This window comes from Ctenopharyngodon idella, chromosome 13 (assembly GCF_019924925.1).
Source record: "Ctenopharyngodon idella isolate HZGC_01 chromosome 13, HZGC01, whole genome shotgun sequence".
In the NCBI taxonomy this organism is placed as follows: Eukaryota; Metazoa; Chordata; class Actinopteri; order Cypriniformes; family Xenocyprididae; genus Ctenopharyngodon; species Ctenopharyngodon idella.
In genome coordinates, this window is record NC_067232.1 from 10,031,713 (window position 1) to 10,046,198 (window position 14,486).

General features: G+C 38.0%; 1 long non-coding RNA gene across 7 annotated transcripts in view; it reads right to left on the minus strand.

Moving 5' to 3' along the window:
* Positions 1–7,523: 7,523 nt before the first annotated feature.
* The window catches only part of LOC127524685 (uncharacterized), a 387,968-nt gene continuing 381,005 nt past the window's right edge, over positions 7,524–14,486 (minus strand). For all 7 annotated transcript variants that reach the window (XR_007933128.1, XR_007933122.1, XR_007933126.1 and 4 more), the window contains one exon: positions 7,524–10,053. This is a non-coding gene — a long non-coding RNA (uncharacterized LOC127524685). The remainder of the gene's footprint in view (positions 10,054–14,486) is intronic.

Consider the following 14,486-nt stretch of genomic DNA (forward strand, 5'->3'; position numbering starts at 1 on the left):
GACAACATCGTTTCACAAAATATACGGATTGGCTGTACACACGAAAACGCAAGGGTGTTGTTTTCAGATCCACTCTGGGACCCAGTTTCAAAAAAATAGCGGTTTCAGGCTCCCAAAAGGCTGGATCCGTCTGGACGAAACGCCAACACGATACAAAATGTTTACGTATACAGTTAAACGCGTCTCCATGTGTACGGGCTTCAAACTTGCTCTGAGTTGACCTGAGACACAAAGCGTGCTGGGTAACCAGCAGTGCCACAGTATAGAACCTTGTTGTAAAGTGTTACAAGCCGACCTTTGACCCAAAGACTTGTAATTGTCTGTATTTTAAAATCTAAAAACAAACGAAAGGAACAAGACAAATAAGCGCACATACATTTCAAATTACATTTTTACAGTTACCTTTGAGTTTCTCTTGTGCTCTTTATCTTTTTTCTTTGCAGGGAGAGCTGCTTTCAGACTGAATGGTGTGCTTTGCCGTGCTGGCAGGTTATGTGGGTAGCCTGTGTGCAAAAAGCAACAGAAAGGTCTAAAAGATCACAGACAGGGTCAGACAATGTGAGTGTTGTTTTACTGAGAGCAGACCCTTGCAGACTCTTTAATAGCAGCCATTTCCTCTCTGTCTCTCTCTCCAGACGGAGAGCTTTAAGGGCTTGGTGGCTCTGATCCTTCAGCCCTGCACCCCAACACACTCGACACAAACACACAACACTCATTTGTGACTGAAACACAGCTAATGTAAAGAAAAAATGTCAAAATTAGGAAAATTGTTGAGCCTTCCTTCACAATTATGCAAATTAATGTCTGGATAATCCGCTATGATAAAGTTAAGAAACAAAGAGGCTTTTTTCAACAAATGATCTCTGCTGACCACATATTTAACATACTCCTGTTTTTTTGAGATTGAAATCTTTCAGAAAATATGCAAGTCAATTTACTAAAACAACAAGCCACTATAAGAACTGGTGCTTAAAACATAAACAAAATGCAAAATTCATGATTATTATTGTTATTTGTATGAACATACTACTACTAAATACTAAGAATAATAAGAATAATCTGTGTTGAATATTATTATTATCAGTAGTAGTATAGTAATTATGTTATGTAACTGAAAATGACACAGACTCTGTAAAATACAGTGTTACTGAGAAATCAAGTATTGTGTGAGGCTGGCCCCTCCACACTCACGGTTTTTAATGGAAATCTTAATAGCATACCAAGCATTTCATATTTTAAAAGCCTGCAGTCAGCATGACTCGCTGAATTAACATATAGCGTTGCAGACCGAGCGATTATATGGCATCGATTTACAAGCCCCCTGCATGGAGGAGACACATTTTCTACAGCACGTGTTGGTCGCGGCTCATCCGGTCTTAGCGCCATGGCTACAACGATACACGACAGAGACCTTTAATAATGAACGACGGCACTCCAAATGTATAAAAGGGGGGGGAAAAAAACCATTTTTTTTCAGGGATCCATAGCGCTATGTCGTGTGAGAGATTAGCCTTTGAAAATAAGACACGTTGATGACACGTACAAGCCCGGTGCATGTGGAAATATTTCCCTCTTTATTCCCTCACTCTCTCTATACCTTTTTTTTTTCTCGTTTCCCCCTCGTAAAGAGCAGCGGAAAACATCAGCACATCAACACATCGCTCCTCCAGCTTAACATTTCTGAGCAGCGATGAATCATTCAAGGCTTAATGTATTCAGGACAGGCCAGGACCAACTGCTGCTATCAAAGGACTTGGTTGAATAACTGTAATAACTGGAAAATTATTTTGATAGCCTGAAACAATCTTATATATCACAGAACTTTATTAAAATAATATCAAATCAAATTAGCCTGTATCCCCATAATGAATTAAGTAACAGGTTACGCTGATATTAATCTCGGCTAGCTCGCAGGCATTGCGGCAGGAGCATTTAATAAGCCAGTCCCTGTTGCTCTGAAGGGCTAGAAATCCTCGAGTACCCGTGCTTATTCAGGGAAAAATACATCAAAAGACTCTCTCCCTCTCTAAATAATGTGCCCGTTTTCCCTGCCTTTGGTGAAATTATTCATAAGGAGAAAATCTTGGTGAAATCTCGTGAGGGTTCTGATTAGCAGCTGACCCGTGGGGATGGTGCGTATCCTAATCCCCTAAATGCCTCGCCGTTCAACCCCCTCCCCTTCGCCTCCGTCCGTGTGCCGAGGAGCAGACCCTGAAATAATAATATAATCATGTTTTCTTACGGCGGCGCGGAGCAGACGGGCCGAGCGGGAGCCGCGCCGGGCCTTCCCCGGTCTGGGTGCAGCTGTCTGGGCTCGCGCTCGCTCAGGCCGCAGCCTGACTCTCAAGCCCCCCCCCCGGCTTCGGTCCCTCTTGCGCTCTTCCTTGGATACTGTCCATTTTCAGGGCTAAGAACCTGCTGGAGGCTCTTTAAATTTTTTAATAGAGCCCAGATGAAGCAGTGCTGGGGAGAGGAGAAGACAGCTCGTGTCAGTTTTTTCCCCGAGCTCCCAGAGGCCTAGTAGCCCTGTAATGATCTGGTAAGGCTACAGATTAAAGTCGAGCTGGAGTCCAAGAAAAGGGGGGAAAGAGAGCTGCCATCTCACACACACTCGCACACACACACTATCGCCCGCTCTATCTGGCACTTACAGACTCACACAGAGGCAAACTCTGTTATCTCTCTGTCTCTATTCCTCCCTTTTTCTTCTCCTTATCGCTCTCTTCCACTCTCGCGCTACCTCTATTCTGCTGTTTTATGTCTCTCGCTGGTCTAGTGGACCTGGCTTCTCTCTCTCCTGGTGGTGGTGGAGAAAAGGAGGCAGTTGGACAGATGAGGGCGAAGGGGGGAGTACTGTACTATATGCCGCCACCGTTTTTCTCTCATCCTCCCTCCCTGTTTCCTCCAGCAGCCTTTTTTTGTGTGCTATCTCCAGGTTATCTTTCTTCTTCAACCCACCCTCTTTTTCTACTCCTCCTTCCCCACTCTCCCCCAGGTCTGGCCGACTTGTTGTGTTGCCCTGCAAACTGTGCTACATAACCATCCTCCAGGGTGGACACTAAATCTTTTGATGCAGGCGTAGTGGTGATAACATCTGAACTGGGGGAGACTTCTCAGGGCGTGCTTGACAGATGTAGCGGGGCCTTTTAGGATTTAGAGCCGAAGCGTATCTATTACGGGTGCTGCCGCGGCGCTTGGCAGGCCCGTCTGGTAATCTCCCATGAATTTCTGTCCAACTTATCACAGGCCCGGGACAGTTTTCTGCAGGAAAGAGGAAATCGTTGAATCTGCACCCCTGAAGATGCACAGACCAGGGTCTTTGAACCAAGGGTGTCTGCATTGATGAGACAAACAAAATGATGTGATTCATATTCATAGACGTTATTCTTATGCGCAGCCAAGTTCATGGGCAAGAGCGTCGGCCAGACCAGGTCTCTGTGGGAATGACCAATCCCTCCAGCTGAACTTTGAATATGCTAATGTGCGAAACTATGAAAGTGACTCATATGGCCTTGAGAAGTGAACTGTATAGGAAATGAGGTAACCATAACTCTTTTTATATGTTTGAGAATTATTTTTACACACAATTTATGTGACAGATGTGAATATTCAAAAGAATTGGGGGTGGGGGTTTATGCTAAACATCCTAAAGAAGTGATAGATACAGATGGAGAGGGAAATATGACTGTAAGATAGATAAACAAAACCAGGCGGTTGTCTACAATGAAGGACTGAAGATACTGTGATAGATAGACAGACGACTTTGTTGCGAGACACAAGGGAAATGTGGCTTTTGTCTGTGCCTGTGCACATGTGTGTGTTTTCGTATGCTTGTCTGCATGCGTTTCTGTTTCGGAGCAGCATGCGAACAAATATTTGTGTTTGTTACTCCCCTCTGGAGGTTTTGATCCTGTGCCATCTGGCAGCTCTTGGGGATGCGGCCCATCATCTTCCTCATCTGATGACTGTTCTGCCCCCGTGCCCTCCCCTCTACGCCCCTCCACACCTCCACTTACTCCTCACTCTGTGTCTCTTCTCCATATTGTCTAATCTCCATCTCAGAGCTTTCTTACCATCTCACGCTCTTTGTGCCGCACAACATACACACAGGGTCCAAATTTGACTTTCAAATGGAGATGGATTGAGAAAATGTACAGGCCATAAATTTACTACACATTTGGATATTTTGCATGAAACTTTTATTAAAATATATATTTTAGTAATTATTTAGGTGTTTTTTTTTTTATTAAATATTTGTAGTAACTCTCAAAAACACAAATTAACAATATTTTTATTTGGTGGCTTACAGTGAGAAATATTCCAAATGCGTCACCACTTGAAGTAATAGATAAAAATCTGATCTGATGGTAAATTTTCCTCCTAAAATTGTTAGAAAACACAAAAGTATTTGATTTGAAACTTACACAACATCAACAAGAGTTCATGTAATGTTGCAGTTCCTATGTTTATTTACTCACACAAGCCAATTTTCTGGCATTTGGAGCTCAGTGACAATTAATTTTGGATCCTGCAAACATACATATCCAGAACATTAAAAAAAAAAAAAAAGACATGGGGAAAAATATAAATATACAGTGGCAGTTTCAGAACAGCAGAAAGGCTGGTAGAGGTTAACAGGAGTACATTTGCAATTTTGTCTGTGATACCATCTGTTAATTGTTTGTGTATGTGTGTGTATAAATCTGATTATGAATGAGAGTGAGAGAGATTGAGGGAAGCAGTTCAAAAATTCTGTAATTAAATCATTTTCCTGTCAAACTTCATTATGCAAATTAATCTTTAAGCTTTTTGTCAGGTACTGGCCTCTTAAAGAGAAAGATCTATATCTACAGGAAGTGCCACTGAATCAAATCACAATTATTTAGTCTAGCCTAGCAGTAGGGCTCCCGAGATCTCGTATTATTGACGATTACAGAAAATTACACTATGAGAATTCAGGTAATTATTTCTCCGACTGCTCATTTGAACTCATTCAGCTTTTTCTCCATGATCAGTCATTTTACAAGGTATAGAAAATAATAATCTGCACACTTCACTTCTTAGAGTCAGAGACAGATGAAATGCTTCTCTTTACAGAAATGTTATGATTGACTGTTATGTAGTCTAAACAAGGTTTGACCTGTGCTCATGCGAGTATGTGAGTGTGTGTGTGTGTGTGTGTGTGTGTGTGCATGCACTTCATGATAGGAGTTTTTTTTGTGTGTTTTGCTCAGAGGAAGGTAAAGGCTGAGGTGAGTTTGAAGGAGACCTGGGTCCTAAAAACTGTCCTCAGGATACACACCCCTGTGAACATGTGTTCTGCTTCCTTCAGCTGTGGCCTTACTACACACACACACACACACACACACACACACACACACAGGTTTGTTTTACTATCAAAGTGAGGACATTCCATAGGCGTAATGGTTTTTATACTGTACAAACTGTATATTCTATCCCCCTACACTACCCCTACTCCTAAACCTACCCATCACAGAAAACTTTCTGCATTTTTTAATTTTTAAAAAAACATTTAGTATGTTTTTAAATATGAAATGTCCTCATATTTCATGTTTACATCGTGATACCTGTGTAATACCCATGTCATTATACAAATTTGTGTCTTCATAAATCACAAAAACAAGCATGCACACACGCACACACACACACACCTAACCCTACCCCTAAAGCCTCAGAGAAAACTTTTTACATTTTAACATTTTCAAAAAGCATAATTTAGTATGATTTATAAGCTGTTTTCTTCATGGGGACCAAAAAAAAAAAAGACTGGTGTTACTATCTTTATGGGGACATTTGGTCTCTATAATGTAGGGAATACCAGGACCACAATGATACCAGGATCAAGAACGTAAACCAAGTTATTCAAAGCAGACAGATCATATTAAGACAACTTATCTCAATGAGTAATTGCATATGCCTTAGATTAAAAACCTGTAATTCTAGGATATAATTATTTTATAGGACTGTAAGAATGGCAGCTGAGTGAATGAAGGGAGCTGAATGAAGATTTCATCCAGCCAGCTGTAATAAAGGTGCGATTCCACAGAGATATCCACAGTATATCCTGGACATATAAGATATCTTAATTCATTACTCTCTGGGAGTTGGCAGGGATTTAATATTAAAAAAAGATGGAAATAAAATGTAAACGTGAGGTATTTCTATTAACTGAAAAAAGCCTATTACTATTAAATATTATTAAAAATGCAATGATTATGATTATTTTTATTAGTAGTATAGGTTAATATTAAATTCTTGAAAACTCAATAGAGTAAATAATAATAAGATTAAGATTAATAAAACAACTCAACTCAAATTTTATTTATAAAGCACATTCAAAACCATAAAAATGGACCAAATTGCTGTACATAAATAGTATATAACTCTAAAAATCATACAAAAATAAAATAACAACAAAGCACAACAACAATAAATCATCCATCATACAGCAAATCTCACATTTATCTAACCTAATCAATCTCAGAAAGCCTGATAAAATAAGTATGTCTATAAGTCACACAACAATAACAATAATAATTTAATAATAATAATAATAATAATAATAATAATAATTATTATTATTATTAGCCATCATTCTCATGCAAAAGGTGTGTTTTTTAAGTGTGAAAGTGTGAGCTTCACTGTCCTGGGTGCCTGTGGAAACATATGGCTAATCTTCCCCAGTCACCATTGTCACTTTTATCTTACTCTCCACTGTTTGATGTCAAATTAGTCCAGGAATAACTAATTCTTTATTCTTCTGAATCTGGCACACTGAGGGAACTTTGTTGTAGTCCTGGGAGGCAAACAATGCTTGGAGGAGTTAAACCTAATGAAAGCCTTTGATCCTGCAAGATATTAGAGAGAACGCAAGAGGAGGGAAAACAGTCAAGTTGCTGAAAATCCGACTTGAAATCGAAATGCAAATGATATTGAAATGTAGGGATTTTGCCTTTCTCTCCTTCCTTTTTTATAATTAATAATTCCAGTTTTGTTTGTATTGGTTTTAACCTACTAAAGTAAAAAAGGCTTTTCTCACAGGAGTGGCACTCCATATTTATACTACTGAAAGTACTATTTTCAAGTTGCACAAATTAAAATGTCATAATGCTAAATTATAAATATGAAGACCAAGAACCAGGGGAGGGAAAGAAAGAAAGAAAGAAAGAAAGAAAGAAAGAAAGAAAGAAAGAAAGAGATGAGTGAGGTTGTGTTTTTTTTGTGTTTGTTTTGGGAAGATACTAACTCTCTGCTTCTTTTGTTATGCTAGTCTTCCCTAAAGTAAAGAGGGTGCGCTAGTCGTGTCTGAGAGGCTGTCTAATGACTGCTTTGTTAGGCTGTCAGAGTTTGTGATGAGAAGAGTAGAGAGGCAGCTGACCTGAGTGTTCAGGATGTGACAGTAAACATATGTCACCAGAAAATGTTCACAGTGGCAAACACTGAGGATAATGGGACAATGTGAAGCTTGTGCACACAAGTTTTCTGCAGCATCTACCACAGGACAGGAGAGGAACAGCATCATTTATTTTTTGGATTATGGTTGACACTGCTCGGAGATTGTAGACAAATAAGAATTAGAATATCTCTGAGAGTCATGGCAAAAGGCCTAAACTCTGAAAAGAAGAAGTTCACTCAGAAGTTGCTAGTAAATTTTACAAAGAATTACAAAGAATCTGCAAGTAACATACTGAGTAAATCATGAAATTCTGAATAGAAAGACTGAAATAATATTTTCTTTTAAAACATACTGAAATAATCTTTTTTTTTTTTTACAATTTCGAAAAAACATGTTTTACAGTGTATCTGATGAAGCTACTGTGATAGTAGCAGACATATATTCAAACAAGAGAACTACTCTAAAGCAAGAGAAAACATATTACAGTCTTAGGATGCTCATTCAATCAGATTAGAGCAGGTTTTTAAACTTTTTAAGGTAGCACTTTACAATAAGGTCTTATTTGTTAACATTAGTTAATGCATTAATTAACAATGAGCAATGCATTCGTTGCAGTATTTATTCATCTTTGTTAATGTTAGGTAATAAAAATACAGTCGTTCATTGTTTTGTTAGTTCATGTTAGTTCACAGTGCATTAACTAATGTTAACAAATACAACTTTTGATTTCCATATTGTATTAGTAAATGTTGAAATGAACGCTGTTCATTCTTATTTCATGATAACTAAATTAGTTAATTAATGTTAACTAATGAAACCTTATTGTATAAAGTGTTACCATTTTTTTTTTACCAAGGACCCACAAATATGATGATCCCCTTGCAAAGAACTCCCCTTAGAAGACATTTTTAATTACATTTATACCGTATGAGAAAAATATTAAGTAGGACATTATAAAGATAAGTCATTTCCTGAGTTAAATAATTGGCTTTTATTTTGTCATTGTAGCAAATTATTAAAATATTATCTAGAAAATATTTAAATTAACAGCATATTTCCCCCTACCCACTATTTACTTATCTATACTACCTCAATTTTAGAATTTTGCATTAATTTTTAAAATAAAACTAATATGTGCCTAGTTCTGTCAGGAAACTCTAGATGGAACAGGCTGATGGGTCCTTAATGCAAACTGATGATATTCACAGTGTTAACTACTTTGCATAAGCTGATTGGTTCATGTCGCATCTGCAGCCAATGATCTTTCTGCTCACAACATTTAAATGGCTGGCTAGCATTCACTATAGCAGTTTGCAGCACGCCTTCAGAGTTCCTCTGAAACCCTCCACCTTCCCCAGCTCCACCTGTATAGACCTGCTGGGAAATTATATATATTTATACAGCAGCAGTATGTCTTACGCACAGCAGCGTATCAGCATATGTATTGGCAGTAGCAAGTTCCTATACTTGTTCTGCAGCAGCAGCAGCAATTCAGCAGCAGCGTAGCAGATCTATTCCATCAAGACCAAATACATTAACATTGTCTTATCCATTACCATGCTAAAAATCTTCAGAGTTGTCATGATAGAACTTAAGTTAGCATGTTAACTTTGACATCCCAAAAACAATATCATAATCAAAATCATATTACTTTTTTGATTGATTGGTGTTTTTTTGCTTTAAATAAAATTAACATCTCAACACATTAACTTTGACATTGCTAAACATTTTTTTTTTAATTGCACATTTAAAAAATGGCAAAAAAGCTTTTATAAATTGTTGCTAACCCCCCTTTCAGCCCACGTTTGAAAAACGCTGGATTGGATGCATTAGGATTAGATATTAATATGTGGGATCAGTATTTCAATGAAAGTTAAGCATTTCTCTGGTTTCTCCACATGAAGCCTTTGTACAGGGTTTGTTTGTTCAAATATGTGCTTCTGAGGTGTGATTGGTCAGGCCTGGCCTGGGGGCTCAGCTAGCTGGACTGATAAAGTGCAGGCCTGTTGCCTGGGGGTTGTTGAGAATGGACTCCACCATCCCCTCCCCTATCCACTTTTTTTATTCCTTCCCTTCAGTTTCTCTGCCTCAATCTCAAGCAAAGCAAATAAAGAGATGTTGAGGAGGTGGCAGGGTGGCAGGCCCCCCAAATGTAAAGTTTGCGCAATCACTCAGATACAAGTGGCACCGCTAAAAATTGCCCTCATACATCAGCTTATGGTTTACAGGCGCTGACAGAAAGGACGTTGAAAGGTCAGAAGGAAAAACATATAGATGTGTCAAAGCCTGCTCTCAGGGCAGCAGGACTGCGGGATGATGGGAAGTGAGATGAGCTCTGGAGGGACTGAAGAAGTGCTTGATGGGGCAGGATTGTTTTCTCTCTCCCTCCCTCTCTTCTTTTTTTTTTGTTTCTTCCCTTGTAAAGGAAAGCGGTGTGCAGGCGTCAGCACCGGAGACCAGGTACAGTTGGGCTGTAACCTCTCCCGCCGACCCCTCGTGACAAGACAGATAGCTCCATTCATCTGCAGCTGAGCAGCAGCGCGGCGCTGCATTTTTCACCCCCGGCCCAGGATGGATCTGCTCGCCAGGAGGAATGTCACCAGCCTGAATGCCCTGATCTGTCACGAGTCCACCATCTTCACCCGAATCACAGCACCGCAGACAGGTCGAGAGAGAAACGGAGGAGAGATAGAGATGAGCAGTCAGACGATGACCATTTACCAGAAATAACAACAGATCATGCAAAACATATAAACAACGATCTGCCTTTAGCAACTACGCTTTCTCAAACGTAAAACGAGTGAACTGCTTTCAATTGGTGACAGTGATAGTAAAACATATTGTTGAAAATGACTTTGGCGCTGTGATTGCATACTGATTCTATTAAGCTCCAGTGAAGGACAGTGAAGTGATGGAGAATTTATCGAGGCTGGTTTTATCTCGCACTCTGCTCAACAGCTTCCATATTGATCACTGTTTACAGATATAATCACTTTCAGATTCATTCTTCATCAGTATGGCCTTCTGTATTGATTTGGTTTTACTCATGTCTCTCCATAAAGGCCCTGCATGAGTGCAAAACCCAATGAGAGAATGTGTGTGGCTCATATTTATGTATGATTGTGTATGTGTGTGTTCATTCAGGCTGTAATTCTGTTATGTTTTATGAGATATCGCTCTTTGTTTCTTTGTGAGTGTACAGTGCAGCACAAAGGTCTCCTCTGGAGGAAATAAACCCACTTGAGAAGATAAAATGTGATGGCAAATACAAGCAGTAATGTTGGTAAGTACAAAATCAGAACAATCAGAACAAAAGCTTATAGATATACTGTATGGACAAAGAAGTGAGTTATATATATATATATATATATATATATATATACATATATATATAAGAGTTCTCTTTTTTTCCCCCTATCGTATAGGGTAAAGCTGCCCTGATAAACTGACCTACATCTATATCTACATCTATACCTACACCTACACTACTGTTCAAAAGTTTGGGGTCAGTAAGATTTCTTTTTAAAGAAATTAATACTTTTATTTAGCAAAGAATCATTTAAAAGTGCTAAGATTTAAAGACTTTTGCATTGTTACAAAAATGTTCTATTTTACATAATTGCTGTTCCTTGGACTTTCTATTCATCAAAAATATTAAGCAGCACATCTGTTTTCAACACTGATAATAATGAGAAATATTTATTGAGCAACAAATCAGCATATTATAATGATTTCTGAAGGATCATGTGACACTAAGGACTGGAGTAATGATGCTGAAATTTCAGTTTTGCCATCACAGGAATAAATTACATTTTAAAATATATTAAAGTAGAAAACATTTATTTTTAAATTGTAATAATGTTTCACAATATTACAGTTTTTACCGTAATTTTTACTGTAAAAGGAAGTTGAATTGGAATTTGAACCGGAATGACAGAATGAGAAATCTAACACAAGTAATGTATTCTGGGAAGTGAAATTATATATATATATATATATATATATATATATATATATATATATATATATATGTATATATTGGAACGACAGAATGAGAAATGCAAAGAAATCTAACATCTAACACAAGTAATGTATGTTCCTCCCTGGTCCACAAACGTTAATTTATTGTGATAAATTTATTGTGATATATATATATATATATATATATATATATATATATATATATATATATTACATAATTGGTAAAACTAATTTTAGGGTGTCCTTGCTACAGTGCAATTTAAGTACTGAGTAATAATAATTACTATTTAATATTATTAGTAACTACATGTAACATGTAACAAGGACATTAAAATAAAGTGTTACCAAAAATGTCTATAGGTGGCATTTCAAACATTATCTACATTCAAACATTTAAGCATTTTAAACTTTTTTTCAAAACTTTCAAAGGCTTTGTTCAGCCAACATTCAAAATCTGTCTTCGTAAACTTTTCTTTTCTAGTTAAAAATTAGTTATATGAATTGCTTTGAATTACAGCTTTAATTCTACTTACATTCTGATTCAGATTGCATTTCTTCATTCTGTTTGCTAACTCTATTCAAATTCAGGATTTAAAATGAACAATTTAAAACATTCTTAAATCACCTCCTAATTTACGCTCACTGACACACAAATATACATGCAAAAGTAGTTATTCCGAGTTTTGAATATAAACACATTCAGCCATTCGTGTGATTCCATGATTGGAACCACCAGGGTCCTTAATTGCTGCTGGGACACAGGTGGACAAGAGAAGACAAAAAGAGACAGTAACAGTGCGTAGAATAAGAGGCTGTTTTTTGACATAGACAGTCCTCATACTTGCTTTTTTTTTTCTGAATGGGGCTTGTCTGTCATGTGCCTCTGTTCCATCTATACTGTTTTTATGTGGGGTTTTATGTCCCCTGTGAATATGTGGCTATCTCTCTCATAAAATGCACTTTGTGCTTGTACTGGTTCATTAGCCGAATGAGCTGCATAAACAATGAGGAGAGGACAGCAAAGGAGAATGGAGAGAAGAAGAGAGGAAAGGACACAGTGCAAAGCTGACATAATGCTGATTTCAATCCACATAAGAAAAAAGCGGCTGAGGCCACATCTGGAAGCAGAGCGGGGCAGCGGTGCAAGAGCTGAGCTGAGGCTGGGCTTCACTGGACCACAAGCACATGCCCATTTTCTGCCCCGTTGAGGACTCCTGGAGAAGGAGCAGATACACACACTCAGGGCTGCTCCTGTCTGTACTGTGGCTGTTTGCGAACATCTCTGCCCTCCAGTCAACATAACTCTGCCTCTAGCATGCAGATCAAGTGTGTTTAAGTGTGTATATTATTGACACACTATCACACACCCACATATGGGTGGATGAAAGCATCAGTGGCCTCGTTTAAGTCCCCCCTTCTCTTGGTGTCCACGTCAGGGTTGTACATAATTGAACTGGCTCCCTTTTCTTTAATGAGTGTGAATTTGAATCAAATTGGCCTCACCCCACATGAAATGAATTGCATTTTTTATAAATTCAACACAAGTAAAGCATTCTGGGAAATGCAGTTTTCTTCCATCATGGTCCACTAAAGTTAATGTATTAAATATGATTCCATCCATCCATCCATCCATCCATCATCAAATATTTAATGAAAATTAGAAATGTTGCCATGGCAACTAACTAAAAAATATGTTTAAAACTGAGTCTGCAATGGATGCGACCATTGTCATGTCCTGGCCCAATGGCTAGAAGCTGTCCACACTGACGCGACAAAGTAACCATTGCATCTCTTTCGTGTCAGAAGTAGCGCAGGCGCTTGGAATACATCAGAAATAGAACGGGGCATTAGTTTACTGTCTGGGGCATTATTTGCTGTATCGCATCATGCTGCACCATATCCAGTGTAGACAGCAGCATTGATTATAATGGGTTCTATTTGCTTTTGTTGCGTCGCATTGTGCCGCTTGCATCTGGTGTAGACACGGTGTCAGTTAAAATACTACATACTAAAATGTACTATCCCATGAGGCCATGGGAAATTAATGCTAAATAAAAATATATATAAAAACAAAAATGTCTAAAATTACCAAAGCAAATAACAAAATTACTAAAACTAAAATTAAAATGAAAAAATAATTAAATATAATAAGAATATATATAATATAAAATGTTATACTAAAAGTATAAAATTAAAAATATTAATATATAAATAATTCTAAAATAACATGGTAATAAGAATTTCTTAATTTAAAATCAAATTCAATTCTGCATCCTATTTGCTACCTCAATTTCAATTCAGAATTGTATTAGAATTTAAAAGACAATCTCAATTCAATTTTTTGTTAGTGCCAAGATATTTAGTGCTGTGTCTGCCCACCGTGAACAGGGGAAAGTGAGAAACTAATGTGATGGATAGACATTAGAAGGTGGCACTAATCATGACGAAAGATTTAGCGTCGCTACTCAAACACATTGAAAGTGGCATTCAGAGTAAGCGAAACTGATTGGATTCCCTTCTGCTTTACACTTCAGTGAAACCGGACCACATTTAGACGTCAACCTGAGACTCGTGAGTGGATATGTGACTTTCAAACTCCTGCAGAAGACGTTAAGCCACTAAAATGCTGCTACATGACTCAATTCTCAAATACTGTACATATACACCACTCACATATACAAGCGTGCATTTACAGCAACGTTGTTTATACCAGTTTAATTTGATGGTTACGTTGGGCAGCTTTTACTTTCCAACATTTGCAGCCAATAAACAATGTTCTTTGAGCTTTGAGATTAATATAGCATACATCCACTGGATAGTCTGGCAGTGATTGTCTGAAAAATAAACTTTGTTGCGACTTTTTGCAAAGTGTTTATTATGGCAGAGGGGTGAGTGTGTGTCTGGGAAGGGAAGGGGAGGTGAAGAGAGGGAAAAAGAGGGATTTATTTATTTGGTTTGATTTTCACTCCTAATCTTCCCTCGCTCATGCAAATGGAGCGAATACGGAAGGTGGCGTGGTTATCTTTCTTTACATCAATAAATAAAAGGCTCCAGTAGACCACAGGACCCAGCTAATTTTCCAAACCAG